Source organism: Tamandua tetradactyla, chromosome 14 (genome assembly GCF_023851605.1).
Source record: "Tamandua tetradactyla isolate mTamTet1 chromosome 14, mTamTet1.pri, whole genome shotgun sequence".
Taxonomy (NCBI): domain Eukaryota; kingdom Metazoa; phylum Chordata; class Mammalia; order Pilosa; family Myrmecophagidae; genus Tamandua; species Tamandua tetradactyla.
In genome coordinates, this window is record NC_135340.1 from 44,796,612 (window position 1) to 44,802,123 (window position 5,512).

Consider the following 5,512-nt stretch of genomic DNA (forward strand, 5'->3'; position numbering starts at 1 on the left):
CACATGCAGCAGTTCTCATCACCAAGTCTCTCTGCATTTAATATCCCTCTTTCCTCCAGGATAGATGCTGCAATGTTCCTTATGAGATACAAGATAGTCACCATGGGTTTCAGTGACTCCTTCAGACTTTTGGTACAGACTAACAAAGCCTGGCCCAGTCACATAAAATTAATTATATTGCATCCACTTCCAACCTAATAGCTTTATTGTGACAGACAGACCTCTCCTCCTTTCCTTTATATTCCCCACTTTGGGAATATATTTACCTGAGGGCTTATTAAATGTTTACCACATCTGTGAAGTTTTGCTTTATGTTACTATTGTTTATTTTAGTATCTTGTATTGTCATGAACTTCTAAAGTCTCTCTCACAAGTAGCTGTAAGCTTCTTGAAGGCAGTGCCTATGGCTTATCCATATTTGGATTCCCTGAAGCTACTGAAAAGTGCCCCACAGACAGGTTCAGGTCCATGAACTATCAGTTACCATAGGCATTACTGGCAAGAAATCAAGGTGTAGCTATTTGATATTACAGCAACACCCAAGTGTTCTTAATTTTGCATTTTACAAAAATCAGTATCTGAAGGACTAGAAATTAAAAAAAAAAAAACCTGACCTCCACCACGGATAATTTGGGGGGTAATGGTAGAGAGTAATTTGCACATGATCTGAAAAGCTTGAAAATCTAAAAACCATCACGATGCATTGAAGAGCATTTTATTCAAAATCTGTTAGAACTTATCACATTATTTTTTATTTAGTTTTATTTAGAGAAGAAACATAGTGTAGTATAACCCCTGACAGGTTAATCTTGGTAACTTACCTAAACTCTTTGAACTGCAGTTTATCTATAAAAATGCAATTATTAAAATATGTAAAGTAATTTAATTATAAGACTATATTAACTATTCAGTGCATATTAATTCAGCATCACTTTCTTTCAGATGCCCAAAATAGCACTGAATATATGAGATTAAATTAATGAATGATAAGAAAATACAGAGATATTAGCCAACAAAAAGCATCGGAATTCCATTTCAAAAAAGATATTTCAATAATGAGTTAGAATTACCCTTCCTATAAAATGCATACTCTTTCAATGATAGAAATAAAAACTATGTTATGTGAATTAATGTAATTTTCTCACTATAGGGGGTGCACGAGTAGTTCAGCGTTAGAATGCCCTTTCCAAGTGGAAGACTGGTTCGTTTCCAGACCATGCACCAAAAAAAAACACACCAAAGGGTGGACCATGGTGGCTCAGCATGCAGAGTTCTTGCCTGCTGTGCTGGAGATCTGGGTTGAATTCCCAGTGCGTGCCCATGCAAAAAAAAAAAAAAACCACTGTAATTCTTAGTTATATCTACCACAGATATAATTCAATGATTATTAGCTGATTATTCCACACAATTAAACTGCAAGGCCCATACAATTTGGGACCACATCTGTCTCATTCACTAATGCATCCAAAAACTTTGAATCATTCCAGGTACATAATAGGGACAAATAAATATTTGCTGAAAGGATAAGTGAAATTTCATGTGCTTTGGGTTAGAGACTAACCTAAAAACTTAAAAATTTGTCTTAAAGAAGACCAAAATTAGGAAAATGAAGTATCCTAAACCTAATTAAGAGAATGAAATCAATGGATCATGTTGGGACCCTACTGATAAACTTGATATCCCTAATTTTGGAAAATCTCTAGTTATTACACAACAGGAAACACATATCTGTATATATTAAGAAAATTGACCAAGGCCGTAAATTTAAATCATGTTAGAATTTAGACTAGAACCCAGGTTCACTGACTCCGAGATCAATACTCTTTCCAATTCCCTGCTTTCATTAATTTATCTGTGGCTCCCTGAAAATACAGCCTGAATAAAATATGTGGTAGAGTGATGACAGTGTTAATACTTATGACTGCCACATATTGATATACTAAGTGACTAGTTTCTCAGCCTCCATGACAATTAACCATCTCTGACAATTGTCTGTCAACACATTAATGTAACTCATAGTCTGGGAAACTTGCCAGTTTAATAAAACATTTATTCTTATACTGATTGTTCAGGAAAATACTCCAACCTGAATGGACTTATGACAAAAAATTGCCAATTTATCTGTTCCATTCAACTATTTTTTTCCCATTTTTCTTTTCTCCCTGAAGAGAATCCAGCAAGGGCTACCACATGGAAGTTTACTCAATTTACTTGTTTTCAAATTCTACCTCCTTTGTGAACTCATTCTCGAGTGCTCCAACTCAGGCAGTTTTCAGTTTTTAGTGTTTCATTTCAACTTCTGAAATAGATCATACTGCCATTCCATTTGCTGTATCTCTTTACAACCCCCACAGTGCCTCAAGAGTGCTAGATATATAACAAGACTAAGGAAACAGCTTGAATACTTTTTTGAGCCACAGTATCCTGATGTTGATTATTAATCTCAATATGGAGACAGGGACTCTTGATTTAATCTAGGGTTACATATTAAAGATAGGTTCTCATGTGTAACTGTATCATTCATTTATTTATCTCTCAGTGAGTTTGCAATGGTGAACAATACCTATAAAAACTATTTCTATTATTTTGAAATAAGCTGCATGGTATAATGAACTTCATCTAGGCTTCAAAATCTGAAAAACACATTTCACATCCAGCCACCTAATAACTCAGTGACATTGTGTGACATCCATTTCATTTCTGAGTCCTCTCTTTCTTCTATTTGTAATATGAAGATAATTCATGTCCTTTAGTGCATCTGCCATGTATCTGCTCTTTTCTCTCTTCTCAGTGCCCCTGCATTCATCAGCTCACACAAGCAAAGCCTCGACAGAAGGCTCACCTTCCTATTTTTTCTGTTCACACAGTTATTCAAAGTGTTCAGAACAAACCTAATCTGAGTGTCAATGGTTTAATGGGTTATTTTTGCCTCCAGATGGACAGCAAACTCCTAACAGAACGTTTAAAGCCCCTTCTAGTCTAACTAAATCTTTCCAACCTCATTTCTCTTCCTCCCTTTCTTGCATCTCATGATATAGCAACACATAACTGTTATTAGTGATGATTATATGAATGATTCTCACTCCCTGACACTAGTAACAGAATGATTTAATTACAGACTCCGTTGAATGCAAAATATCATAGAGCTAGTTGCCTTTTTCTAATCTCTTTAACATTTCTCTAGACACACACTGTAGTTCTAGGTAAAAATTAATGTCGGTTAACTGTTTCCAAATGATAATATTCTCACTATTAACTTTCTTTACTACTCAATTCCTAACTGTAGATCTTATCTACCATGCATAAAGATAACACTTATACCATTAGGATGTGATCTATCCTCAACATTATAACTAAGAATCTTATGAGACACTTAATCTACTCTTCCTACTGTAAAATGTACTTCCATAGTTCCATTTTATCTGTATAAACAGAAGAGCATACTCATGAAGTCCACATTTGCCTGTGTTCTCTAAAACATAATGTCATATAAAACATTGCTGTTGGAGGAAATGAAAATAACAGCTCTACAGGACAGTGACCAAATGATAACTCCAAAAATACAAGTTTACAAAGAGCTCATGGTTCAAGGGACTTGGCCTCCAGAGATATATTTGGTTTTGCCAGAGAAACCAATATTTCTACAAACTTATAACAAGGCACTAGAAAGGAAGAGGGAAAACATGGGATATTTTCTGCTTAATATCTTTGTGCCACTTCCTTGGTTATTTTACAAATATTGGTTATTGCTCAATAAAAGAAATCTCTGAAAACAGATAAATATTAAATCAAATAATTTCACTGTAATCACTTTGATTATCTCTAGAAAATAAAATGTGCTTAATTTTTATATAGTTTAAATAGTGGAAGAATATGCAAAAAGGCTTCATTTTTAAACAATCACATATTGAGTAATTATGGATATGCACAAAGAGTTGGCAGTACATAAATTCATTCGAGTGAATAGAACTTAAAACTAAAATATCTATTAATTGTATTAATTGATGATAAATTAAATTATAGTACATCCATACCCTGAAATTTTCTGCAACCATTAGAAACATTTTCAGACTCTATACAATTAAAAGACAACCACCTATATTGTTAAGTAAAACAGGGATATATAAACAGCATAGGTAGTATGTGCCTTATATATAAACATTATACATATCTGGACAAATAGACAAATAAATCTTCCTCCAGAAGTACTTCAGGACAATTGGTTTACAAGGCAAGGAAATGAAGATCCTCTCCTTTAATGTTTGTACACTTGTATCAATCAGCAACGTGCCATGGTAAGAGATTCAAATTAGGTAACCTAATAGGAGCTTAATAAAAAAGAGAATATTGGCTAAGCAATGTGACAGAAAACAAAGAGTGGTACAATACATGAGGCTAGGAAGAGCAGGAAAAGACATTACCATTCTTAGCCTAAAGGGGCAAGGACAAAGCAGATTAAAACTAGAAATAAAGAGCTTTGTAGAGAGAGCCACTGTAGAAAACCACAGCCAGCACACTAAGATCCTGCAGAGAAGGAATAAATGCAAATGGACAGATCTCAGTCACCACCCTCCCTCATTTGGAGCTCCCCCTAAAGTTCCACATTGGCTAAACCAATCAGAAAATCTAGGAGGAGTCTGTTAGTTCATTCATGTCAGAATCCCAAGGCACAAAGTAGGGTTCATAATAGTTGAGAGTAGGACTGAAGGGACAAACAGAAGTGCTCCCTTTTACTCTCTATGTTCACTACTGTCTTTTATCCAGGGGATGAGCAGGGCAAGACATAGTATGCAGTGTAAATAAAATTGAACATCATAAGAGAATAATTAGTTATTGTATCATTGCAGAGAGATCAAAACAAAGATATTAGCCACCATCATGTTTTTCATATTAATTACCTAGGGGAGGAAAGGAAAGAAGAAATAAATAATTAACATAAAACATGGTTGCCATAATACTTGTTTCTATAAGCATTTCTGAGGCATATCTTGATAATAGAATTTCCCTCATTTCATCTTATCTTCCATCAGTACTCAAGTTCAATTGGGTACTCTACCTTTTGGGACAACCAAATTTTCATTCTTATAGGATATTAGTAATAAAATGATCATTTTTGTATTGCATTGCCACTATTTCCTATTGATCACAACTAATGGACAAAGGAATATGAAGAAGCAGTCTAGTAATCCAGAGTTCTGAATTTAATATTACTTGTCCACATTGTGCAGTAGAAATCCCTTGGGCTCTATGACCACAGCAAACATTATTGTCTTAAGATCCAAGTAAGAGAGTCACTTACCTTTGTCCCCATCATACATACAGCCCAAAACTGACCCTTCCAGAATCATGAACTTTACCATGGAGTAAAGATTTCAACGGGCCAAAGAGACATGCTCATTGGGAGACTGTTCATCTCCTTCTAGACCATATTCAAGGTCCTTCAATAATTTCTTTTCAAATATCCCCTGGTCCACAATCCTGAGTTTCCAGGTATTTTTGTGTGTGAATACAT